The sequence below is a fragment of the Ictidomys tridecemlineatus genome, chromosome 7 (assembly GCF_052094955.1).
Source record: "Ictidomys tridecemlineatus isolate mIctTri1 chromosome 7, mIctTri1.hap1, whole genome shotgun sequence".
In the NCBI taxonomy this organism is placed as follows: Eukaryota; Metazoa; Chordata; class Mammalia; order Rodentia; family Sciuridae; genus Ictidomys; species Ictidomys tridecemlineatus.
Genome location: NC_135483.1, coordinates 191211174 through 191237992, shown reverse-complemented (window position 1 = coordinate 191237992; position 26819 = coordinate 191211174). Strand labels below are relative to the sequence as shown.

The 26819-nt window shown below is 47.9% G+C and overlaps 1 protein-coding gene and 2 long non-coding RNA genes across 5 annotated transcripts in view; 2 read left to right on the top strand and 1 right to left on the bottom strand.

The window, feature by feature from the left end:
- The window catches only part of LOC120883713 (uncharacterized), a 44726-nt gene that overhangs the window by 16084 nt on the left and 1823 nt on the right, over positions 1-26819 (bottom strand). For 2 of the 3 annotated variants that reach the window (XR_013424390.1, XM_078018210.1), the window contains exons 1-2: positions 25850-25953; positions 12509-12671 (exon numbers count right to left, since the gene is read on the bottom strand). The gene's annotated coding sequence lies outside the window, so the exon portion shown is untranslated. Of the gene's footprint in view, positions 1-12508; positions 12672-25849; positions 25954-26819 lie in introns of those variants that run through there. The other variant, XM_078018211.1, reaches the window with a different exon arrangement.
- On the top strand, positions 9502-11275 carry LOC144365664 (uncharacterized). The gene is made up of 2 exons (XR_013424391.1): positions 9502-9722; positions 9895-11275. It is a non-coding gene; the product is annotated as an uncharacterized LOC144365664 (long non-coding RNA).
- On the top strand, positions 23516-26100 carry LOC120883714 (uncharacterized). The gene is made up of 3 exons (XR_005725904.2): positions 23516-23628; positions 24437-24589; positions 25871-26100. It is a non-coding gene; the product is annotated as an uncharacterized LOC120883714 (long non-coding RNA).

Sequence of the window (26819 nt, the reverse complement as noted above, 5' to 3'; positions counted from 1 at the left end):
AAATTCTCTCTCTCTTCCTCTCTCACTCTCTAATAGAGTGGCTAGTGATGTTGCCAATAGTGTAACTGAGATCTCCCCCAAAGACTCTTTCCTTTAAAAAAAAAATTTAAAAAAAAAGGAAGACAATAGTTTCTTTTCTTTTCTTTCTTTTTTAAAAAAAAAATAAATTTGTATGCTTTTTGCTTTTCTCTTATTAATCCTGTCTTTTTTATTTTTTAAGGTTTATTAAATTTTAATGCCCTGAAGAAGGTGTATAGGATTGTCTTTTTTTTTTTTTTAAGAGAGAGAAAGAGAATTTTAATATTCATTTTTTATTCTTCGGCGGACACAACATCTTTGATTGTGGTGCTGAGGATTGAACCAAGGCCGCACACATGCCAGGCGAGTGCGCCACCATATGAGCCACATCCCCATCCCCGACAATGGTTTCTTAAAATGTAATTTATGATGTACCCTTGTGTCAGACATACCAAAAGCAGGTAAGGCTGAAAGTTATAAAGGAAGGGTTCTGTGTGAGAGTGCCTAGTAATAATTACTGCAAAGGACTCTAGACTCACAAGTTTGTCCTGAGCCAGTTTGAGCCCGATCTTAAGACTTACAAATCTTCCCAACCTCCTATATAGATAAATTTAATCTGTTTTTTCACTAGTATGATTATGAGGTACTATCTTTATGGTTTTCAGAGACTGGCTGAAATACTAATTGTTTACAAAAAATGCTTTGCTATCTTGTTTATTGTTGTCCTAGGATGATCCCTGCCCTTGTCCAGTCACCTACCAACTGCCACCATGTACCTCTGGACTACCCTGATGCTGAATACCCTTAATTATCTATGTCCCATCTGAAAGAGAACAAGGAGTTTGGGTCACTTCCCCCAAATTTGCCCTCTCTCAGCAAGAAGCAACTTGGAGATGCCACCACTGATTTTTGCATAGAAATAACATGTAGAAATTAACAGTGATCCACTTTATGCTTTGGATATAGCTCTTGCTGATCTGCCACTGAGACTTATTTTTAAAACCCACAAGTTTCTTTTTCTTCCTCTCTCCCTCTTCCCTAATCTTCTCCCTCCTAAATCTCAGGGAAAACAGGATTACCTTTCTTCCCCATCCTAAGCAGAGTTATCTGTCTTGAGCACATACCCAGCACAGGAATCAAGCAATTTAGACTTTGGGGATGGAACCAGAAGATCTCAGAAATGATTCTCTCCAAATTAACAAGTGAATTGCAGCTTCATACAGAGAACATGTGGGGTGTAGCCTTTGAATCACCTCTTTAAAAACTCCCTGTTCCCCCTGATGTGCAGAATCACAGCCTCTGGGACAGGAGTTCCCTGTGCTTCTCTTCTGCTAGCAATAAAACATATTTTTCCCTCTTCCTCAAAACTGTTTCTTTGTTATTGGATTGGCCTTGGGGACAAGGGCTGACTTAGTAACGGGATTACAGGTGTATGCCGTCATGAAACGGAGGCTTTCAGATGAAACTTGATTCTCTGGTTCTGCTGGCAGGTGAGGTCTGCATAAGGTGTAGGCCTCTGCCACCGACAAGTGTCCTATCTCTTAATGGTGGGCTATGTCCTCCACGTTGCAGCAGACCCCAGCAGCTCACTGTCAATTTCTTCTTCTTTTTGTGTTCTTGTCTCATGAATTCAAAGAAGGAAATCCATAGACCCGGAAGGATGAGTGAAGAGTAGGATTCATTGAAGAATAGAATCAGGAACGCACTCTTGCAGTGCAACAGGGGACCTGACAGCAGGTTTCCTCCATCCCAGCGTGCTAGTCTAGGGGTTGATTTAGCACTGAGTTCACTGCTATTGGTACAAACTGATGCTAATTAGGGGTTGGGAAACTAACAACGCTATTGGTGGGTCCTGAATCCCATTCAGGTTAGCTTTTCTTCAGTTTTTCTCCTGGATTGGGAAGGGAGAGGTTGAAGTCATTGAATTGCCCATGTTCAATGGGAGCTGCAGTGCTGCGTGGAAGGTGCTCTTGCAGTGGGCATCCCCACTGTGTGCAGCCAGGCTGCCGCAGGGTGATGAGCTGGCTTGGCCTGGCTCACCTTGGCGCTGGCCCGTGCACCTCAGGCCTGGGCTGCTGTGGCTTCAGCCCACCTGGCGGCCTCTCTACTACTTCACCAACCCCTGCTGCTTCTGGGCAGAGACTAGTGCTGCACGGCAGGCAGCGGCAGGCAGTGGCACCTCCTGTGCTACTGCTGGTTATTGGTTTGCCAACATGTAGGGGGTTTTGGTAAGATTTTCCAAACTTACAGAAAATTGCAAGAATGCAAATAGAACACCCCTCTAACCTTTACCTGGATTCACTTATCTTAACATTTTTTTCTATTTAATTTTTATTTCCATACACACACACACACACACACACACACTCACAGTACATATACAAACACATGTATATGTATGTGTAGACACACTTTTTTTTTTGGTGATGGTGGTACTGTTGTTACTGAAAGCTTGGTCCTTATCCCCATGTCAATCCTATAATGAAAGTAAGTTGTTGTTGTTGTTGTTGTTGTTTTAATATTTTTTTTTAGTTGTAGATGGATACAATATTTATTTTTATGTGGTGCTGAGATTTGAACCCAGGGCCTCGTGCATGCAAGGCAAGTGATCTATCACTGAGCTACAACCCCAGTTCCGAAAGTAAGGTTTTGAGAAAAAAAGGAAAAAGAAGTTTTATTGTTTTGGTAGCAAAGGAGCAGCACAGGGTACTCCTCCCAGAGTGTAAAGGGGTTTTTAGACAGGGATTCAAAGGCCACACTCCGCATTCTCTCTATTGGACTTGAAATTCACTTATTAATTTGGGAGACAGTCATTTTTTAGATCTTCTAAATTACTTCATCCCTGCGGTGAGTTTGTGCTCAAGGACAGATAACTCTGCTTAGGATGGGAAAGAAAGGTAATCCTGTTTCCCTGGGATTAGGGTTGTGGAGAGATTAGAGAGGGGAGAGATTAGGGGAGGGAGAGAGGAAGAGAAAGAAACATGTCTCTCAAAAATAAGTCTCAGTGGCAGATCAGCAAGGGCTGCGTTCAAAGCGTTCAAAGCGTGAGGTGGGCGACGGTCATCCTGGGGGTGGAACCCAGGACCTCATGTGCTCTGCCTCTGAGCTATAGCCTTAGCCCCAGTAATTTTTCATCAATTTCAGTAAATTGACTTTGACATAAGATTTCTGTCTGTCCTATTTATGTTATTTTTTGTTGGTTGATCCAAGAATATCCTTAATAGTTCTGTTGTTGTTGCTGTTATCTACAGCATACAGTTCTGGGTCAGGTATTGCATTAAATTGTTCAGACTCGGACTTCTGAGGGGGAAGTGGGCACTAGAGGTAATTATGCTGGACAAAGAAAGCAGACAGTGTGGTGAAAGGCTAAAAATTGTAAAATCTGGGTGAGAGGGTAAGTGGGAAGTATTTTACTATTTTTTTTTCATATATAAGTGTTTGTGTGTGTGTGTGTGTGTGTGTGTGTGTGTGTGTGTGTGTGTATTTTTTCCCCCAGTATTAGGGATTGGACCCAGGGCATTCCACCACCTGAACTACATCCCCAGCCCTTTTGGTTTTTTGGTTTGAACCTGGGTCTTGCTGAGTTGCCCCCAGGCTGGCCTGAACTCCAGCAATCCTCTTGCCTTAGCTTTCCAAGAGTATCAGAGACTACAGGCATCTGTCACCATGCCCCAGTTACTTTAGTATTTTCCTCTGTGTTAGAAATATTTGTGAGTGATAGAAATATTTTGCCTGTGATTCCAGAGATTTGGGAAGCTGAGTGGGGAAAAATTCAAGTGTAAAAGCAAACCAAATAAACAAACTGGAAAAGCCAAGCCAGGACTGCGGAAGTAAAGTGGGATTGGTCAGGCAAAGCTGAACCTTTAGGGCAGCTATCTTTAGGGTCAGCCCCAAAGCTCCCAGCAAAGTGGAATCCTGAAGCCAGAGGAGAGGAGGAGGGGAAGCGCTTCCCCCAGTTCCTTGTAGTTGGCCATTAGCAGGGGAGGGGGCCAGGGATACTCTTCCCAAGGTGAAATGAACTGTGGCCACTGGTAGGGCAGCTGCAGACAGAGGAACAAGGAACCAGGAGCCCTGACCGGTCTTCCCAGTTCTCTGGGCCAGGTCAGCCTCACCTGATGTTCTTTTTTCTCACCCGAGGGCCTGAAGGACCAGCTTCCAGCCAGGGCATAGGGACAGGCTGCCGGGCTGCCACTGGGCATGTCTCAGGTCTTCCTCCTGCCCTGCGCCCCCCAGGCCCCTGGGGCAGTAGAGGGGTCTGGACACTAGCTGACAGGCAGCCGAAGCAAATCTGGTTGGACAGAAAGTCTAGAAATCCATCCTTTCTTCTCCACCTGGTGCCTCTTGAAAACTTTATGCCTTAGATTTTCAGCCAACCATTAAGGAGTTTTACTGAAAGTGCCGGTGAAGTTAGACCCCAGAAAATTAACAGTGTTCCATAATCTTCCCTTGAAATCTAGCATTTCCTTCTATTGTGCATGTTGACCTTGCATCACAGTAACACAGGGGCTCCTGGGACTTTCACGGGTCAAAAGGCCAGATGTCTTCTTATTACACTGCAGTTGTGAAAGGTATTTGAAATATTTTTCATGTTCATCAGAACTTCAAAATCTCAGTGGTCACCAGTTTACCATCATCGGATCTGATTATTTATTTATTTATTTAGTGGTATTGGGGATTGAATCCAAGGGCACTCCACTATTGAGTTATATCCCAGTTCCTTTTATTTTTTAATTTTGAGACTGGGTCTCATTAAATTGCTTAGGGTCTTGCTAAATCACTGAGGCTGGTCTGGAACTTGTGATCCTCCTGTCTAAGCCTCCTAAATCACTGGGATTATAGGCATGGGCTAATGTCTCCTGCCTATTTAATACTTTTTTTTTTTTTGGTACCAGGATTGAACGCAGGGGTCCTTAATCATTGAGTCACATCTCCAGCCCTTTGTATTTTTATTTTGAGACAGGCTTTCACTAAGTTGCTTAGGGCCTTGCTATGTTGCTCAGGCTGGCTTTGAACATGTGATCATCATGCCTCAGCCTCCAGAGTTGCTGAGACTACAGGTGTGTGTCCCCATGCCTGGCTATTTAATTTTTTGGGGGGGGGGTTACTGGGAATTGAACTCTGGGGCACTGAGCCACAGAGCCACATCCCCAGCCCTATTTTGTATTTTATTTAGAGACAGGGTCTCACTGAGTTGCTGAGTACCTCATCATTACTGAAGCTGGCTTTGAACTCACTTTCTTCCTGCCTCAGCCTCTCAAGCCGCTGGGATTACAGGTGTGTGCCACTACGCCTGTCTCATTTAATGCATTTTGAAAGAATTACTAGGACTGTGGCTGTAGCTCAGTGGTATAACATTTGCCTAGCATATGGGTGGCCCCAGGTTTGATATTCACCCCCAAAGAATTGGCACTCACGGCAATCATATTTCAATATAATTTATTTTCTTTATAATCCTGGGTGCTTTACTTTATGCATTTAAAGACTCCACTCTGAGAAGGGTCAGTAGGTCTCACCAGACTCCAGTGGGCAGAAGCATCACTCCCCCCAGCCCTACGGAGAGGTATTCTGCCTTTAAATTTCACCGTCAGCCTTCCCTTCTGAGGTCCCTTGTCACCACTCCTCAGTGGCACATGGGGCCTGGCACTGAAATCAGAGCTTGAAACAAAAGTAGACTCTTCTGCTGTCAGATCTGCAGAGCTGGAGGCCTCTGCAGCTGAGAAAGCGGGTTGGGCTGTTAGCAGCTAATCCCAGCAGGGGCTGCCCGCCAGCCTCAGCTCCGTGGGGAGGGTCACAGCCACCAGAGCTGGTTTTCTCCACTACTTACTTCCTAGTGGCATGTGCAGCTCTTAACGGGAGGTATGGGCCTCGGTGTCGCTGCAGACCCCAGCAACTTCCCTCCAGTTTCTGTCTGGGTTCTTGTCTCACAAATTTGAAGAATGTAATCCATGGGTGGCAAAAGTGAAAGGAGTAGGATTTATTTATTAAAGTGAGAAGAAAAGAGAACTCTCGCCATCGGATACCAGGTTTTCCACTTGAATGTACTAGTCTAGGGGCTTAGATGGCTTCTGGGTAGAGGCATTGATCAAAATCCATGTTAAACATTGGAAAAGTGTTAAGGCTGTAGGTTATAATCCACACTAAATGGGTATTGAAAAAGTACCAAGGCTATTGGCTCAGGCTGTGACCTATTGGCTGTGCCCTTTAGCCCTTGAATTTGAATCTTCATATAACCTCCATTTGGTTCCATTCCCACTATCATTTTCTCAGCTGCTCTGGGACAAAGGAGATGCTGGAATGTTTCTGCAGATTATTTTCTCGGAGTGGTCTTTACATTTGAAAAAAAATCTCAATTGGGACCCATTAAGTATCCTATCTGGTTCAACACCCAACCTCAGAGCTTCGGCCACAAGGATGGCCACAAGGGTGGCCACAGGCTGCCCTCTGCTGGGGTTGGCTCACACAGCACCTGGGGTTGGTGGCTTTAGTTAGATGCTTCTTGTTCTGGTTCTCCTGATACCTCGGTCTTCAGGTGGTGACCATTGCTGCCTGACCCATGCTGGTCAGCATCACAGAATGACACTGGGGTCTGAGCTAGAGGAAGGGGCAGCTGTGGTTTCAACATCAGGACCAATGAACTTTTAAAACCCAACTACTCCAGCTGGGGCTATAGCTCAGTGGTACAGTGTGTGCTTAGCATGTCTGAAGCCCTGGATTCAATCCCTCATACCCCAAACAAACAAAACCCAACTTCACCAAGCAGCCCTTAATCCCACTGACTCAGGAGACTGAGGAAATCCCAGAGACTCGGGAGGCTGAGGAAGGAGGACTCCAAACTTGAGGCCCACCAGCCTGGGCAACTTAGTGAGACCTGCCTCAAAATAAAATCTAAAAAAGGATTAGGGTTGTAGCTCAGAGGTACAGCACTCCACAGCTGGATCCCTAGCATGTGAGTAGGACCTCAACTACCCTTTTTATTTGTTTGTTTTAGGAATACTTGGGATTGAACCCAGGGCCTCCCATATGCTAGGCAAGTGCTCCACCTGGTACACAGGCACCTAGGGTCAGCATTCAAGAGTTGAAAAAGAAATGTGATGAGAAGACCCTCCCACTCAGTCTCAGATTCTGCCAGCTCCTCTCTCCTTCCAGGGCTGTCCAACCTGCTTACAGCCCAAATGAATATGTTCTAGCCCTGGCTGCTGTTTCCTAAAGACGAATCTGTGAGGCACTTGGCCCACACCCTGTTTTTTTATTTGTCAAAATTGTCTTGGAAATTGCTCCTCATCTACAAAAAGTCGCTTCTTCCTTGTTCTTTTCCTCTTTATTTTTCTCAAGTCATTTCCAAGCAGTCCCCTAAAAAAGAATGTCTTCCATAGAAATAGGCATTCCCAGTTGTAGACAGAAACGCCTGGTCAGCTCTAGAACTCATTTCCTTACTTTGAATTCTGTATTCCTTTCAGGTAGATTTGCTTTTCAAAACGGGCTACCCAGACCCAACACACACACACCCAGGACCTGTGGGTGGAGCTCAGTGGTAGAGCATTTGCCTAGCTCGCGGGAGGCCCTGGGTTTGATCCCAGCACTAACAAGATAAAAGGAAAAAGAAAAGGAACACATGGGAGAATTCTGGGCAGGAGCCAGAGGTAGGGGACTATGGGTACAGGACTTCATCTGTGATGTCCCCACATCCAGGTGTTGGGATACCATGATCCCTGTCTATGCACAGACCAACCTTGCCTTCTCAAGCTGCCCTGGTGTTGGCAATAAGTGCCACCCTCTTTATATCTGCAGCCAGTTGGGTCTGATCCGAGATTTGCTCACTGCACAAGTCGGACAGAAGTCATTGACCTCATAAAGATGTTACAGGGTTCCAGGAAGTCAGAGTTTAGACAGCCCCTGCAGAGCTCCCTGGGCGTGGGCTTCTCTTCCCCTGCCCAGAGTAGGCCCAAGTTTAGTTTTTACCCATCATGCTCATGAATAGGCTTGCACTGAGGGAGATGTGCTGTCTCCTGTGTGTCCCCTTTCATTCTGGCCCCTCTTAGCAAGTAAGAAGACAGCATTCTGCTCAGTCCATCCACATCCTTGGGGAGTTAGATGACTGAGTTGGTCCTCCAAAAGGGATTCCCTTTCTCCCACAGAGCGAGGGGCTGCCCTGAAGACCACAGTGAGTCCTCCACAGTAAGTGCCTACTTAACCTCTAAGACCTGCTGACCCTGTCGCTAGATGGTGGCCCTCCTGGGTGAGGCAAACATTCTAGCACATGTTCACTTTGTGAGAAGGAAACTCAGCTGTAGAGATCATAGTACCCTTGGATGCACACTCGATGGGAGATAAATTAGCTTGTAAAGGTGTCCTGGACACCAGCGATGGCAAGGGGTCAGCAAGTTTTTTCCATTGGAGGGAAGGCACCAGCAGTGTTGGACGCTGAGAATCTGTTTGGCAGGAGAAGCTACCTTCCTCCATCCCCATAGGTTAAATTACTGGAGCCTGCAAATTAAACCAGCAACAGACAGATTAAAAAGAGGAAAGACATGTACATAGGCAGGAATTCACAGGAAAATGTGATTTAAGCAGGTGTTTAGAATTTGGGACATGTAAATAGGAGAAGGGAGGGTGAAAAGAGCACTTATGGGAAAACGAATAACTTTTAAAGAGGACAAATGTGTGGAGAGTAGATGGTAAAAATGATACCTCTGTGTGTGTGTGTGTGTGTGTGTGTGTGTTACTGGGGATTTAACCACTTTTACCACTTAGCTATATTCCCAGACTTTTTTTAATAAATACTTTAAGTTGTAGATGGGCACAATACCTTTGTTAATTTAGTTTTTTTTATTTGGTGTTGGGGATCAAGCCAAATGCCTCATGCATGCTAGGCAAGCGCGCTACCACTGAGCCACAACCCAGCCCATTCCCAGACTTTTTTATTTTTGAAGCAATGGTCTCACTAAGTTGCTGAAGCTGGCCTGGAACTTGGGATCCTTCTACCTCCTGAGTCACCGGGAATACCGGCATGTGCCACGGTACCTGAGGGAGATATAATATCTTATGACAATACTTTTTCCATCTTTCTTGGCTGTGAAACTCTCCAGGGAGAATTATGACAGTTGAACTGTTTTTGGAGGCTCTGCTTTTAGACAAGGGGAATTCTGGGCTAAAACAGAAACAACTCTTCATAGAGGTGTACTGTGGATCCCTTGGGCATGAGTGCACCTCTCCTCCCCACCCTGTCCCCAAAGGCTGGGGTGGCTGGGCTGGCTGGGGTGGGCAGCCAGGTGCTGGGGTTTGGCTCAGCATCCCCGAGTTTGGCTTGGGGAGCTCACAAGTGTGGACCATAGGGAGGGTGGTTTCTACAGCAGAGGATGTTCAAAGCTGGGAAGGGCTCATTCTCATGTGGCAACAGTGGTTAAGGGAAGGTGCATGAGCACAGATGCCAGGGTAATCTTCACCTCTCTGGGATTCATTTTCTACTTGGGTAAAAACCCTCAGAGCGCTGTCATGAATTAGATGGTCCTTGTGAAACACAACACGGCACCTGGCGCATATTAACTGTTCATTTAATATGATCAACTGCTCTGGGCACCAGGGACGCGGCAGTGAGCAAAATCAAGGCCTGCTCTCCTGGATCTGGCACTCTGGAGAAGAGCCTGTCCAGTAGGAGAACACATGCTGTGGTCAGTTGACACGGTGCACTAGGAAGAAAATGACGGGTGAGGAGCAGAGAGTGAGAGACAGCTGACGGGGAGGGTCAGGGGGGGGCGTTTGAGCAGAGACCAGAACCAAGAGGTCAGTGGTCCTGGAGCTGTGGGTGCCTCTGCTGCGCGTCCCCATGGCGCGTTTCTCGGATGCACTTAGTGCCTTTCTCCTCTGGAATTCCACCAGACAGGAAATGGGGACGGAGTTGGTCTCCATCCAGGTCGCTCCAGGGGCTGAGGCTCTCCACAAACAGCCGTGGGACAATACTTTCCCATGAGTGAAGTGAGTTAGGGGGCCCGCGGACACGGCCCGGTTCCGAAACAGGCGAGCGCCCGTTTTGCTTCGGTCTTTCCTCCGTCCCTCCCCCATGACAATTCCTCACCGCCCCGAAACGCCGCGGGAGGGACAGGGTCCCCTCCGCTCCCCGCCCGGTCCCGGCGGCGCGGCTGAACCGAGGAGAAGGTGTAAATTTACCCGTGCGCTCGGGGCCGGGCCCTCCCCAGCGGGCACTGCCGTCCCCGCCGCGCAGAGCGGTTTCCTCCCCGGGAAATAATGTCTCACCGCAGCGGGATCGGCCCTGGAATTTCCCCGCCGCCGAGGCGGCGACCCGGAGGTGCGACACGCCTAGAGCCTGCTGGTGCGCCACCCGAGACACACCCAGAGACACCGAGAAAACAGAGGCCGCCCCGGGCTGCACCCGCTCCGGGCGGCTCCCTGGGCTGAGCGGCAGGAGGGTCGCCTCCTGGCCCGAACGCGCTTCCACCTCTGCAGTGTTAAGTGGTCTTTCCAAAACCAAAATAGGACAGAACCGCAAAGGAAGCATCCTAGAAAGTTCTCTGGTTAACCCAAAGATGTTGGTTTCATTATTCAAATGTTTTAAAGCCCCCGCCCCCCTGCACTGGAAATTGAACCCAGACGCACTCCATCACTGAGCTATATTCACAGCCCTTTTAATTTTTTTTTTGGTACTGGGAAATGAACTCAGGGGAACTCGGCCACTGAGCCATATCCACAGTCCCATTTTGAATTTTATTTAGAGACAGGGGCTCACTGAGTTGCTTAGTGCCTTGTAAAGTTCCTGAGGCTGGCTTTGAACTTGAGATCCTCCTGTCTCAGCCTCCCCAGCCGCTAGACCTTTTTATTTTTTATTGAGACAGAGTCTCTCTAGGTTGCCCAGGATATTCTCGAATTTGTGATCCTCCTGCCTTTGTTTCCCAAGTATCTAGAATTACAGGCATGTGCCACTACAAACAATAGTTCTTCATTAAAAAAATTCCTTTTGACACATTTTAAACACACATAAGTCTACCTCATTACATTTCTAGACATTTTGTTTTTGCTTGGATGATCACAACCCTTGGTACCAAGAGACTTTGAACTGATTGCCAATACTGAATTCAAAAGATTCCTGGAGAGGGGCTGGGATTGTGGCTTAGTGGTAGAGCACTGGCCTAACATGTGCAGGGCTCTGGGTTTCGATTCTCAGCACCACATAAAAATAAATAAATGAATGGAATAAAAGTATTGTGTCCAACTACAACTAAAAAATAAATATTAAAAAAAATGATTCCTGGAGAGCTGGGTGAGTTGTTGCATGACTGTGATCCTGGCTACTCAGGAAACTGAGGCAAGAGGATCTAGGCCAACCTGAGCAACTTAGAGAGACCCTGTCTCAAGTTTTCTTTAAAAAGTGGGGGTGGCTAGGGATGTGAGTTGGTAGTAAAGTGCACCTGGGTTTAATTCCCACTACTTAAAAAGAAGACAAAAAGATTCCTGCAAGGTAGGTAAGAGGCTTTGGGTAGGTGCCAAAGCCACCTGATACCCATGGCTAGCCCCCAAGCAGGGGCGTCTGGAAGAACAGCTTCTGCCCTCTAAACTCTCTACCACAAGCACCGTGTTTCTAGAGCCTTCAACTGTCCAAAACAAGGACAAGAGGGCCTTGAACATGGCCACAACCTCCAGAGACAGCAATGTGGGAGAACCCCAGAGGTGAGTCCCAGTACTAGAGGCCAGTGGTCATCAGAATGGTCACACAAGGACGATCCCAGCCCTGGATACCAGCCACACAGGGTTTTCTATGGACTCCAGAAACAGACACGCCTGGACACATGGGGTTGCCTGGCAACACAGATGCACACCCACGTTGATGACATACTCTCCTGCTGTTTGGCATGGGCAGAGTTGCAGGAGTCAGGCTGCCCGTGCAAACCCTGTCCCTACAAACATCCACCGAGAAAGCCTCCTGGCCACAAGCAGCTGGGCAGCTAAAGAACCCCCTGTCCACACCCAGATTTGAACAGCATCCTGGCAAGGCCCCCACCGCTATGGCTGCCCCGTGTCACACACGCTCTTCTGAGTGGTCAGTCTAGACTCCTTTCGTTTCCGCTTGGAAATTTTTCAGCTTTTCCATTTTAATCAGCAAGTGACCCAACAGTCTATTTCTGTAACTTCGAAGTGCTCGCCAGAGATTGTTCTTTTGAAATGCCTACAGTAAGTTACAAATAATGCTTCTGACCTTTGTTTTCAAATTCATCCAGGCAAACACTAAAGACTCAACGTGAATACTTAGAAGACACTTTTAAATTGTTTTAGAGAACAATTTTTTAAATTGAGGTCTGCTTCAACCTTTGGGGGGTAGGAGACAGGTGATCTTCCCAACTTTCCAGTGGTTCTTAAAATTCTAACTTGATAAGCAGGAAAATAACAGCCACCACTTCTGAGTTGGAGAAGTATAGGAAAAACCCTGGAGGCTTCGCTCCTCAACTCTGAGGGCTCCGCCTGGGCTGGTTTTCACACTGACCTTGTTTGTGATTAAGCAGAACTTCCTGTGTGCTGCTTGGCTGGTGGCTGGCCTAGGGCAGAGCTGTGCCCTTGCCTGGGCACAGGAACTTCCCCCCTGTGTGGAATCTATAGGGAGGAAAGATTTCCTTTCTTGCCCACAGGGAGGCTCACAGAGAAGGTCCCTACAAATAAAAAAAAGAGACAGGATTAATAAGAGAAAAGCAAAAAGCATACAAATTTATTTAAAGGACCAAGGGATGTTGGTAAATGAATACCAAAAGAACAGGTGGAGTTCTGAGTGTGTGTTTTACTTTGCTTTGGCAGTGCTGGGGCGGGAACCTATGGCCTCAGGCATGCTGGGCAAGGGCTCTGCCACGGAGCTGCACCCCAGCCCTTTTAAATTTTATTCTGAAACAGGATCTCAACTAAATCTCTCAGGTGGCATCAAACTTGCCATCCACCTGCTTCAGCCTCCTGAAAGGCTGGAACTACAGGAGTGCAACACCACATCTGCTCCAAGCTGTGCATTTTTTTTCTTTCCCTTTTTGCAGTGCTGGGGAGTGCACCCAGGGCCTGACGGGTGCTGGGCAGACACTAGCACTGAGCTGCAGCCCAGCCCTGTCAAGCTGCGTGGATTTCATGCCAGCTTTGGTGGAGAAGTGGGTGGTTGTGGAGCAATCTGATGGGATAAGAGAGTCTGAGCCGATAGCAATTAACAGGGACTTTAGCAAGGCCTGTTTGTTCAGATTCCTCTGTGTCCCCACATCCTCTTCAGAGATAAGATTTTTCTTTCCTCTGGGAACAGGGAGAAACTTCACATGAGGGTCCTGTGGCCTGCTTCAGGGTGAAGGGTGAGGGGAAAGGTGAGAGAGACTGTTCTGATTCTGGGGTTTTCTTAAATGCAAGGTCAGGGTTGGCATGTAGCTCAGAGGTAGAGCACTTGCCCATGTGCCTGCGCGAGGCCCTGGGTTTCATCCCGGTAAGTAAAATCAAAACAAAACAAAAGAAAAAACAAAAGTGCTGTGCTTGGGTACTGTTCCCTGAACTCCATCAGTTTGTCCCCTTCTCTGGACATTTCCACAGTGTACTGGCTTAGGACTGGGTAAGCTGGCTTCCTAGCCCTCCCCGGCAGCCTCTCTCCCACCACCACGGGGCCAAGCACCAAGGGATTCCAGGACCCACCACCCCCGGCCTCTCTTCCTTCTCAACCTGGAGCAACTGTCCTCGGGAACTGGGACCTCTGCTGATCCTGCTTCTTGACACGCCTCATCATTCTGAACTCCTCACCCCTCTCCTCTCTGAGTTCCTGCCCATTTTTTTCCCTGGGCTGCGGATGGAACCCAGAGCCTCCTATATGTCGGGCAAGCTAGGCACGTGCTCTACCCCTGAGCTACATTCCAACCCCCTCGAAATTTGTTTCTATCCTTACTGTTTTTTCTTGAAAAGATTAATCAATGCCTCACCAAAGACACAAACAAACTGAAAATCATACCAGATTTATTTTTTTAAAAATTATTTGTAGGGCTGATATGTGGCTCAAGCCGTAATGTGCTCGTCTGGCATGCGCGGGGCGCTGGGTTCGATCCTCAGCACCACAAAAAAATAAAATAAAGATGTTATGTCCACTGAAAACTGAAAAATAAATATTAAAAAAATTTCTCTCTCTCTCTCTCTCTCTCTTAAAAAAATATATTTGCAGTAGGGGCACTTTGTATTCAGGAGTACTTACTACTGAGCTATGTTCCCAGCTCTTTTTTTTTTTTTTTCTTTTGAGACAGGATCTTGCTAAGTTGCTGAGTGTCTCACAAAGTTTCTGAGGCTGCCCTCAAATTTGAGATCCTTTTGCTTAGGCCTCCAGAGTTGCTGGGATTACAAGAAAGTGCCATTGTCCTGGGCAGATTTATTTATTTATATTAAAATTTTTATTTTGGGGTATTGAAACTTGGGGCACTTTACACTAAACAATATCCCCAGCCCTTTTTATGTTTTAGTTTGAGACAGGGTCTCTCTAAGTTGCTGAGGCTGGCCTTGAATTTGTGATTCTCCTGTCTCAGCCTCCTGAGCTGCTGGGATTACAGGTGTGTGCCACCACACCCAGCAAAATTTGTTTTGTTTTGTTTAATATCTTTTATTTATTTATTTATTTAATGTGGTGAGGATCGAACCCAGTGCCTCACGCATGTGAGGAAAGTGTTCAACCACTGAGCAAAAACCCCAGGCCCCCATTTTTTTTTTTTTTTTTTAGAAAGAGAGAGAGAGAGAATTTTAATATTTATTTTTTAGTTCTCGGCGGACACAACATCTTTGTTTGTATGTGGTGCTGAGGATCGAACCTGGGCCTCACGCGTGCCAGGAGAGTGGCTACCGCTTGAGCCACATCCCCAGCCCCCATTTTTTTTTTTTTTTTTTTTTTAGTGAAAAATGTCCATATGCTAAAACCTCAGGCCTGAGTGTCTAGTTCAGTGGTAGAGCACATGGTTAGCATGTTCAATTCCCTGGTTTTGATCCCTAGCATTCATACACAAAGATCAGACAACCCACAGCAAAATAAATTCAAAAGGCAAAACATGGTGCACACCTGTAATTCCAGCAGCTTGAGAGGCTGAGACAGGAGGATCTGGAGTTCAAAGTGAGAAGTTAAGCAACTCAGTGAGACCCTGTCTCAAAATAAATTACAAAAAAGGGTTGGGGGATGTGGCTCAAAGGTCAAATGCCCCTGAGTTCAATCCCAGGTTCCCCTCCCTCCCAAAAAAAATGAGGCAGATAGAAGCAAATACCTAGAAGACTAACCACAAGACTCAAAGCAGAGTAAAATGTGACCATTTAAGCAACTTTCCCCTTATTATTTACCAAATGATCAAGTGAATACCCATGGATGGAAAGGGACTTGCTTAAAAGACCCTGTCTCAAAATAATGCATAGAAACAAGGGCTGGGGTGTGGCTCAGTGGTTAAGTGCCCTGGGTTCAATCCCTGTTGTCCCTCCACACACAAAAAAAGAAAGAAAAATGCAACTGCACTGTCCCCTTGTGTGAACCCTAAGGTGTTTGAACTTTATTTTTAGCCACAGGCACAGGTTTCTGGCTGCCCACAAATGCAAAACATTGTCAGAGGACAAAATCACAACAATTTAGTTTAAGAGAACTTCATTGGCTTGTTTTCAATTCCAGAATTGAAATTCTAGCATTTCACTTAGAACACTTAGAATAAGTGTTCCAGTGGGCAGAAGAGGCTGGTTTTATAGACAGAAAAACCCTGAAGACAGCAGAAACGGAAACTAGAAGTGGAAAAGGAGATTGGTCTGATTCAAAGTTATTCCCCCCAGGGCAGCGACAGGGAAGCAGAGTAGTAAAAAAGTGACTCATCAGCTGACATCAGGCTACTTCCGGTTACTTTTCTATGTAATGACACAGAGAAAAAAAAAGGAATCCATTATTTTGCTGATTTAAACTGCTCCGTTTGGAGTATTTGGCTTTTATTTCTCTAATCCTGACTTCTTTTTTCAGTGCCGGGACAGAACCCATGGCCTCATGCGTACTAGGCAAATGCTCATCTTTGAGCGACACCCGCAGCCATTAACCCGTTATCTTGATTTCTGGAAAAGGCTAGAATGTTATTGTGAGTGACTCCGTTTTGATTTTCAGACTAGTCTGTTAGGACCTAGTGCAGGATCTTAGTACCAACAGTGGCTTCCAGCTGGGTCTGTGGCACACACCGTGTGATCTCAGTGACTCTGGAGGCTGAGGCAGAAGGAAGTTCGAGGCCAACCTCAGCAGCTTAGTGAGAACCTTAGCCATTGAGTGGGACCTTGTCTCACAATAAAAAATAAAAAGGACTGGGGACTTTGCTCAGTGGTAAAGTGCCCTGAGTTCAGTCCCCCATACCAAAAACAAACAGGAAAATACAAAACTAACCACGGGCTCTTATAATTTTTATTGACAGCTTTAATGCTGAGATGCACTGGCTGGGCATGGGGGCTCAGGCCTGGACCCCTCCTCACACGACAGCCCATATCTCCACAGCTCCTGCCAGGCCCCAGCAGGTTGCCGGTGGGTGTCTGTGCCTCCCCACCTGACCTCCTGCTCTCCTTGACCCTGCACTCACCCTGAGAAGCCCCCTACTGGGGAAGTCCCACTGCCTGATCCTGCTCTGAGTCACTCAAGCTTTCTATGCTTGATATCCCTGGGGCTCAGAAGATGCTCAGCCTGGCCCTGGGACATGCTGGGAGGCCTTAGACCCTCCGCTCAGTCCAGGTCCCTCCAACCCCCCATGTCTCTCCCTCCCCTGCAGGACCGGCTTTCCTCTGCAAAGTCCCAGACCTCCAAGGAAGAAAACAAGGACCACGGGTCCCTTCCCTGAGTTTCCATTAACTCACTCACATGACAGGAAGAAAGTCTGAAGGCAGACTTTGTCACACACCATTGTCCTCTATTTTGTCCCCTAGAGAATCATTTACAAGCCATTGTCCATTCTTCAGGCCCAACAAACCTTGTTGGAAGCAGTGTATGTTCTTCAGCCCCGTCAAGTCCCCCTGAAACCCATTTACTATTCTCCTCAAAAATGTCTGAATTTGCTGAGTTCAGTGGTGCCCACCTGTAATCCCAGCAACTCAGGAAGCTGAGGAGGAGGGTCTCAAGTTTCAGACCAGCCCGGGGCAGCTCAGTGTCTCAAAAAATAAAAAGGACTGGGGGTGCGGCTCAGTGGTAGAGCGCCCTGAGTTTGATTCCTGGTTCCAAAAGCAAACAAACAAAAGTCTACATTGCCCAGGCTGGCTCCAAGCTCCAGGGTTCAAGTGCACTTCCTGCTTCCCGTGCGTGGTGAGAAGCAGCAGCACCACCAGCCCCACGTCCCAGCCAGGGCATCTCGGCCTTTATGTGGTTAATAAAAATTATCGGAACCCATTGTTATTGGATTTTACAACTGGTTGGAATACATATTTATTGTACAACAATTCAGATGGTCCACATGGAGTGATCCTTTGTCCTCCCCTATCCCCCGGACCCATGCTGGGGTCACCCTGGGCCTCCTCCTTCTGCCCTGCTTCCCCTCCCCATGGCCCTGGCCCAGGGCTCTCTGCGTGTGCAGGGTAACATACTGTGCACGCACACACCGACACACTGCTTTCTTATCGGGGGCCCTTACAATCACTCACTCGGGCACATGTGCAAATACACACTGGTCTTCTCTGGAACAGGGCTCTTCCTGAACCCCACTTTTCCTACTCCCACTCTTCTCGGTTTCCTATCCTCAAGCCCAGCTTGTTGAGCGAGTGGCATTCACTCGGCATTTCACCGCACAGCACAGCTCTCGGGGTCCTCTGGTGGGCTACCACCCAGGGTGAGCTGCTCTGCTTCGGAGGAGGACCTGGCCATCCATCATCTGGAGTCTCCATTCCCAGGCAAAGACCCAGGACCCCCGCCAGTCCAAATGGCCTCATCACCAGGTGGAGACAGGCAGTGGGAGTGTCTGTGGAGCTCCTCCTCCTGGACCCCTGTCAGCTGTAGGGAGCAAGGGGTCAGCTCCCTGCCGCCCACCCCAACATCCTGAGCATCCTCTGACAACCAGGGCTTCCACAACCCCAGGGCCACTGGACACGGGCAGCAGCTCTGCCTACTGCAGAGAAGTCTCTGGAACACAATGGCTGTGAAGCAGATTCCTGCACAGCCCTCTCCTCTGGAGGATGAAGGATGGGAAGAAGGAACAGATGGCTAGGCCTTGCTAGGGTTCTCCCGACTTAATATTATAAAATAAAACCAAACAAAAGGCTGAAATTATGAAGCATTCCTACTGGCTTAGTGTCCTACTGCATTAATATATGATAAATTACCAGGAATTTAGTGACTTAAAAAAACCACAAATGTATTGGGTCCCTTCCTGAATCTTCCAGACACATCACTTCGAACTTCTTCTTTTTAAAATATTTTTTAGTTGTACCTTTACTTTATTTATTTATTTTTATATGGTGTTGAGGATCAAACTCAGTACCTCACATATGGCAGGCAAGAGTTCTGCCTCTGAGCCACAACCCTGGTCCTACTTCAACTTCCTTCTTTTCTTTCTTTCTTTTTTTTTTTTTTAATATTTATTTGTTAGTTGTAGTTGGACGCCATGCCTTTATTTTATCTATTTATTTTTATGTGGTGCTGAGGATGGAACCCAGGGCCTCACGTGTGCTGAGCCATGCCCTAGCCCTCCACTTACTTCTGTTGTCTTGATTGCTCTCTGACTCAGATCCTCCTGCCTCCCTCTTACAAGGGCCTCGTGATGACCTTGGACCATCCAAATAATAATTCAGGATGATCTTCCCATTTCTCCTCCTCCTCCTCCTCCTCCTCCTTCCTCTTCTTCTTTTGTACAGGGGTTTGAATTCAGGAACACTTTACCATTGAGCTACATCCCCAGATATTTTTTAAATTTTGAGGCAGGGTCTCACCAGATTGCCCAGGCTGGCCTCAAACTTGCACTCCTCCTCCCTCAGCCTTCTGAGTCACTCGGATGACAGGCATGTGCCACTGCACCTGGTTAATCTTCCCATTTCAAGATAACCAAGCACATCTGCAAAGTTTCTTTTACCACATGAGGAGACATTCATAGTTTCTGGGAATTAGGATGGTGGTGTACATCTCTGGGGGGGGGGCATTATCTATCAACAAATATTAAATGTAGTACAACACACATGTATGTATTCACTACTATACACAGATGGTAATATTTTGCGTTATTTTCATCCCTTTTTCCCCCCTGAAACTGGGGATGGAATCCAGGGTTTCAAACATGCTGGGCAAGCACTCAGCCAACTGAGATACACCACCAGCCCACCACATTTTTTTTTTTTTTTGGTACTTATGATTGAACTCAGGGGACTCTACCACTGAGCCTCACCCCCATCTCTATTTTGTATTTTTATTTAAAGCCCGGGTCTTACCGAGTGCTTAACACCTTGCTTTTGCTGAGGCTGTGAACTCCCAATCCTCCTGCCCCAGCCTCCTGAGGCGCTGGGATCACAGGTGTGTGCCACTGCGCCTGACCATATATATATATATATATTTTTTTTTTATTGTAGATGGACAAAATACCTTTATTTTATTTGTTTATTTTTATGTGGTGCCTGGAATCGAACTCAGTGCCTCATGCATGCTAGGCAGCGCTCTGCCACTGAGCCACAACTCCGGCCTGGCCACATTTTTTTTTTTTTTAATATTTAATTTTTTAGTTCTCGGCGGACACAACATCTTTGTTTGTATGTGGTGCTTAGGATCGAACCCGGGCCTCACGCATGCCAGGCGAGCGCGCTACCACTGAGCCACATCCCCAGCCCTGTGGCCACATTTTTTTTTTTAAGTTTTTTTTTAGTTGTTGATAGACTTTTATTTTGTTTTTTTATTTTTATGTGGTGCTGAGGATCGAACCCAGTGACTCACACATGCTAGGCAAGTGACCCCAGCCACATTTTTTTTTTTTAAAGAAAGAAAGCAAGGGGCACCAGGGACTGAAATAGGGTAAATCAAGCCCCCTGCGTGTATGATTATGTCAAAGTGAACACTGGTTATGTAAAGCTGTGATGCACCCATAAACGCAGAATAAATGAAAAACAGAAAGAAGGACAGCTTTGCAGGAATAGCTAGAATCCCTCCTGCCCCAGAGGTAACCCCTCGGAGGCCGGCATGATCACCCACACGTGCTCTCCTCCTTGGCTACACAGGGCAAACACACATCTACACAGAACCTGCTATTTTGTGTTTTGAATCTTTATGTAAATGGAATCGCAGCAGGTCGTGGGGCAACCTGCTTCATAAATCCTTATGTTTTGGAGAGGTACCCCTATACCTCCGTTGCTGCGGCAGATCCTGTCCTCTCATGTTAACTGCAGCGTGGACTCCACAGGAGCAAGCGAGGCTCATTTGTCCTTTCTTTTGCTGAGGCAGCTTATTTTTCCTTTTTTTATTTTTTTTTTTGCTACAGCAAACATCGGTGCTTCAATAGATATCTTGTGTTGTTTTCTTGAACACCTGTTCCAAAACCTTGGTGGGGGACACCCACGGGCAGCACACACACCCCTTCAGCGTTCCTAGGTGTTGCTAGGTGGTCCCAGAGTACCTCCCAGGGACCGTATTTAAGCGAACTCATTTAGTCCATCCTTACCAGCACTCACTATTTTCAGATTCACTGTTTTTTTCTTTTTTTGGTAGCGGGGATTGAATTCAGGGACTCTGGATCACTGAGCCACATCCCCAGCCCTATTTTGTAGTTTCTTTAGAGACAGGGTCCCAGTGAGTTGCTTAGCGCTCGACATTGCTGAGGCTGGCTTTGAACTCACAGTCATCCTGTCTCAGCCTCCCAAGCTGCTGGGATTACAGGCATGCGCCACCATGCCTGGCTCGTCTTATTTTTGATTTTGAGACAGGGTCTCACTCAGCTGCTGAGGCTGGCCTCGAATTTGCAATGCTCCCACCTCAGGCTCCAGAGTTGCTGGGATTACAGGCATGGGCTACTGCACCCAACCCATTTGTACTCTTGCTGACTAAACAAAGGAAATGCAGCCGTCCTCATGTGTACATCATATGACAAAAGATTTCTCCTCTATCTGGTTGCAGCCTGAAGCTCCCTTGAACTTTGTACACATCTTATTGAACACTTTGTAGATTCCCGTGTTCTCCTTATTAACGGCTTTGCTCAAGAGGTCTCCCTGGAGAAGATGGTGCCAGGGGCATCAGCAACAGCGACCTGCTTCCAGGGGAACACTGTCATTTCACAGGGGCCAGCAGCATGCAAAGGGGTCCCCGCACCTGCTCATCTGAACATTCAGAATGAACCTTTTGCTCAGGTCCAGCCATGAGACAGACACTTCCTCCCTACACGCCAATGTCTTGGGACCCTAACGCTCGCCACTGCACTGCTTGTTGGGTCATTCCCAGGACTGACTCGGGGAGGTGAGGGGTTCACAGAGGCCAGCGCGGCATGAGGCCCAGAGGTCGCCTTCGCATCTTTCGGGTATAGGAAACACCATTTTGGTGTCTACCAGAAGCAGCTTTCCAGGGAGTAGCCCAGACCAGGTGGACATCAGACCTAATTGTCCTTCTGGCCAAGGTGGCAGAATACCTGAGGCGGGTGCTGGGAGGCAGAGTGACAGCAGCCACCCAGCAACCCAGCGGGCTGCATCCCTCTGCTTACGTACCTGCTTCAAAGAGCAAATGCTTCCTCGCAGAGCCCAGAGGGGTACTGGGCAGCCATCAAGGCAGTGTCTTGGTGGCTCAGGCTGGGACGAGCAGGGCTTTTTTGTGTGTGTGATACCAGGGACTGAACTCAGGGGCACTCAACCACTGAGCTACCTCCCCAGCCCTGTTTTGTATTTTATTTAGAGACAGGTCTCCCTGAGGTGCTCAGTGCCTCGCAGTTGCTGAGGAACTCATGATCCTCCTGTCTCAGCCTCCCCAGCTAAACCAGGGCTTCTAATGAAGACCCAGAAAGTTCACAGTCACACTCCCGTGAGGCTTCCCTCTCCAGGTGTTGTTGGTTCCAGAATTCTCTCTGGCTGGGAAATTGGATCTGAAGTTTCAAATGCAGTTGGTCGAAGTTTTGTTTGTTTTCTTCCTAGAAGAACAGTTTAAACCTTGTCCTGAATTAAGGGCTCGCTTAACTCCTAAATACTGGATTCGAATTTAGCACATTGTCTCTTCAGTATTTACTCAGGTCACAGCTATTACTTTTTCAAAATTGGCACCACTATTAGCTTCTTAAATCACTTGCCCATTGTTTACCCGACGGTCCTCTGATTCAACCAGTGGCTTTACCACCAAGTTACATCACCAGACTCTTTTTTTGTTTTCTAAATTTTTAACTTTGAGACAAATTCTCACTAAGTTGCTTAGGGCTTTGCCAAATTGCTGAGGCTGGCCTCAAACTTTCGATCCTCCTGTCTCAGCCTCCCAAGTTGCTGGGATTGCAGGAGTGTACCACTTGGCCTGGCTCCTTCCATGGTTTTCTACCACCTGTGACTACTGGATGCCTAGAGTCTTCTGGGAGGCGCAGGTGAGGGTGGCACATACATTCCACTGCCCTGTTTGCTGTGCCTGGCTCATCTTACTGAGGTTGGGTAGGTATAGCATACTCAGCAGGGTGCTGGTGTCTACAAGTTCCGCTCTGAGTGTTTCTGTTTCTGCCTGTATGTCGAATCGCCGCTCACATGTTGTTACTGTGGCGAGCAGGGGCTGGCTCTTCTCCAGACACCTGGGTGCATTCCTCTCAATTCTGCAGTCACTGATGTCACTCTGGCAGCTTGAAATCAGCCATGGTGGGAGTACTTATGCCAAGAAAATTGCCAAACACCAAAAAGTTACCTGGGCAAATGGCAACTCAGGAGCAAGGGTACCTTCAGGCTCTGTGGGTGTTTCTGCCTTTAATTTTTTCCCCCCAGGCATCTACCAGTGAGCATCCCCAGCCCTCTTGTTGGGTTCTAGGATTGAACCCAGGGGCGCTTAACCATGGAGTCCTATCCTAGCGCCCCCCTTTTTTTTTAAATTTTGAGACAAGGTTTCCCTACATTGCTTAGAACCTCCTATTTTGCTGAGGCTGGCTTTGAAATTGTGATCCTCCTGCCTCAGTTTCCCCAGTTTCCAGGATTACAGGCATAAGCCACAGCACCCAGCTCTCCCACCACTTTTTATTTAAAGACAGGGTCTTACTAAGTAGCTGCAGCCTGGAAGTTGTGATCCTCCTGCCTCGGCCTCCAGAGTAGCTGGGATTATAGCTGGGCGCTGTCATATCTGGCAGCTTTTTGATTTTTTTTCATGTTCATATGGATTTTTTTGAGAGAGCTTTCTCTCTCTTCTCCTCCTCCCTCCTTTTCTCTCCCTTCCTTCCTTGGAGTTTGTATTAATCCCACCAACTAGAAATTGCCTGGGGCCAACCTGGCTGGTTGGGGAAGAGACCAGGGCAGCAGAACTGTGGGGGGAGGATGGAGCAGTATCCTGGGCTTAGAGCTGGGCTTGGGCAGTGGCAGCCCAAGGACACCCAGAGTGCAGCAAGCAGTCCCCTAGAACCTGCTGCCAATTCTGAGTGGGAAGCCAGACTCACGCCAGGTCCTGGGCTGAGAGGTCAGACCCAAACTGCAGTCACCAAATCTCAAGGATCAGGCAGAAAAGTGAGTAGGAAGAGAAGACACCGGAGTGGTGGTGGGGGTCCGGGGAGAGCGGGGAAGAGGGCGTCAGTGTCTACGTGGGGCAGGGAGGCTTGCTGAGGGTCCTGGGACCATTTTCTCACAGTCTGAATAAAGAAAGGGCATGGGTTCTGCCCAGGAGGCAAGAAGGGCTCACCAGGGCCATGAGGAAGCAAATACAAACAGGCTCCCTCTCCCGCCAGCCCAGGGGAGGCTGCGAACTGCAGGAAACAAGTTCAGGGGATGAGCAAATGCTAGGCGGCTTCCAGAAACCTGGTCACCCGAGGACCACCAAAGGCCCTGGTCTGTGTCTGGGGGTGGGAGGAGGGTCCTGATGAGGACTTGGCGTGCCTAGGAAATTCTGAGCCAAGATAATGGAGGCCGCCAGGAAAACCCTCCAAGCTGCGGTGAGGATGGGGAGTGAGGCTGCAAAGCCCTGCCAGGCCCCAGGGATAGGGTGAGGGCAGCGGGAGCATCCCACCCTCCAAGGTAGGAGAGTCTAGGAACCTGGACACAGGGGCATGTACATTTGCCTGGAATGTCCAGGAGGGTGCGGTGGGGGGACGCGGTAGGCTATGGCTAGATGCCAGTCTGACCCTTGGGGCCCAAGACTGCCAGTCCCCCCGACCATGTGGAGCACTCCCTTGAGGTCTGGTGCATGGGGCTGCCCTGCTGCGGGGGATGAACAGCTCCTCGGAGCAGCAGGGGTGTGGTGCCGAGCAGCAAGCCCAACAGGCCGCGCCTTGCTGGACCTGTTTTTTGAACTAGCTGCTCAAGTCCCTTCCCTTTTCAGATAAATCACACATCTCCCAGCACCGCCAGGGGATGTTCACCCTCTTCTAAGGCACTGCAGAGGCCTGACCATGAGAAACCACCACCAGCCTCAGAATGCTGTTGAGCCTCCAGGTTAATCACAGTCAGCCCCAAAGTGTCAGATCAATGACAGGTAAACCAAGTCCGTAGGCTGACGTCCGCTCTCAGCATGTAAATATCAAATTCATGGGGACATCACTAAATTGGAATATCCAGATGCAGTTACTTGGGGAATTGTTTTGTTTTGTTTTGTTTTAGGGTGCTGGGGATTGCAAGGGCATGTTTTAAGCTTATACATTCCCCAAAACTGTCAGGAAGCCAGCAACTGCTCACGAGGTACCAGAAGAAGGCCCCCGGGCTTCATCACTCATTTCACAAGCCCCAGTATTGAAAAAAAAAAAAAAAAAAGGCTTTGAGGAACAGGTAACAAGTGTGGGTCCTTAAATGTAGGAATCAACGGGCAGAGTAGGGAGAAGAGCCATCCAGGAAGAGGGACATGAGCCGGAGGGCATCCTGCGGCAGGCAGCCAAGCATGAAGAAAGACAAGGTAGGCAGAAGTCATGGAGGGCAAAGAGTCTGGACAGACCACACTCTGTCGGTGGATCTATGTCCATACTGTCCACAAGATTCCTCTTAGAATCAGGAGCAAGTTCCCTGTTAATTTTTTTTTTTTTTTTTGGTACTAAGCATGGAACCCAGGGGTGCTCTACCACTGAGCTGTGTCATTAGCCCTCACTCCTTTTTAAGAATTTTGAGGGGCTAGGGCTGTAGCTCAGTGGTAGAGCTCTTGCCTAGTAGCATGGGTGAGGCACTGGGTTCGATCCTCAGCACCATATAAAAAATAAATAAGTATGATAAAGTTACAAAAAATTTTTTAAAAAAAGAATTTTGAGACAGGGAGCTAGATGCAGTGCCACATGCTTATAATCTCAGTGAAGGAGGCTGAGGCAGGAGGATTTCAAGTTCAAGGCCAGCTTCTACAATTTAGCAAGGCCCTAAGCAATTTAGTGAGACTCTGTCTCAAAAATAAAAAATGAAAAAGGCTGGGAATGAAGCTTGGTGATAAAGTGCCTCTGGGTTCAAGTCTCAATACCTACCCCCCTTTTTATGAGACAGGGTCTAAGTTGCCCAAGCTGGCCTTGAACTTGCCATCTTCTTACCCCAGTTCCCTGAGAGTCTGGGACTATAGGCGTGCACCAACAGCTGTAGCCATGTAGCAGACTGGAATTTTCTACCAGCAAGGTGGTTATTATTGTCATAAATTTCTGGGTTGACAGTTATAATTAAAAAGAAAAAACCATAAAGCAATTTTAACAGCCCCTAAGTGGGAGCTGGGTCAGACAGCACCGTTACAGATGAGGCTCTTCCCAGCCCTCCTAACCCCAGCACTTACCCTCTTCTTCCTCTTTCACAGATGAGCTGTGGGTATCAGTCAGCACCGCTTCCCAAATCTATGGTGCAAAATTTCACAAGGGCAGGATCAGAGCTTGGGTTCTGGAGCAGGTACCTGTGGTGCATCGAGCTTAGCTTCTCACTGTGTGACCCTGGACAAGTTCCGTCACTTCTCATGCCTTGGTATTCTCATCCATAAAGTGGAGACAAAAGCTCGACTCCCTCCGAGTGTGGTTATGTGGGTTAAATGAATTAGTATTCATAAAGAGCTTGGCCGTAGCAAATGCTAAATAAGTGTTTGCTATCATTGTGGGAAGTCTCATTCCATTCTTAGAGCCCACTGAGATCAAAGCAACCGCTGTGTGTCTGTTCTCTCTCCTTTAAAGGGAAGAAAAACACCCTGACCCCCAGGGAACTTCTGGAACACATGTGAGAGGGAGTGGAGGGCAAGCAGGAGAGTAGTGGTTAAGGCCAGGTCTCCAGATTCTAAGCCTGAGCAAGAATACGATGGAAGGGTAAGTGGAGGGCCAGGGCAGCTGAGGACAAAAGGACAGCAAACAAGAAGCTGGTGGGTACAACTGTTCAACTCTTTGTGACAGACAGTGGATGTCTGCCTCCCGTGGGAATTGGGTCTGCGAGCCATTCAGCAGGCATCTGCGCATGGGTTGTCTTTCCACTCGGAGTCCTCCCGGCTGGGCTGGCCAGGGAGGGCAGGGGGAAACCACGTGAAACCACCAGAGCAGGGCAAAGGAAGAAGCCAGATGCCTTCATTGTGGGAACTGCCTTGCATCCTGCTTCTAAGAGGGTCTAAGGAGGCCCTGCTTGTTCATTCAACATGGGGCAGGGGCAGTGGATGAGGCGCTGCAGGCACCTGGGCGGGGGATGGGGTGGGTGAAGGCGATGGGGACAGTGCTGGGTCTTAGCTAAGGCTCTGCCTCGGTTTCTGGAACCTTCCACCAATTCCACAGGGG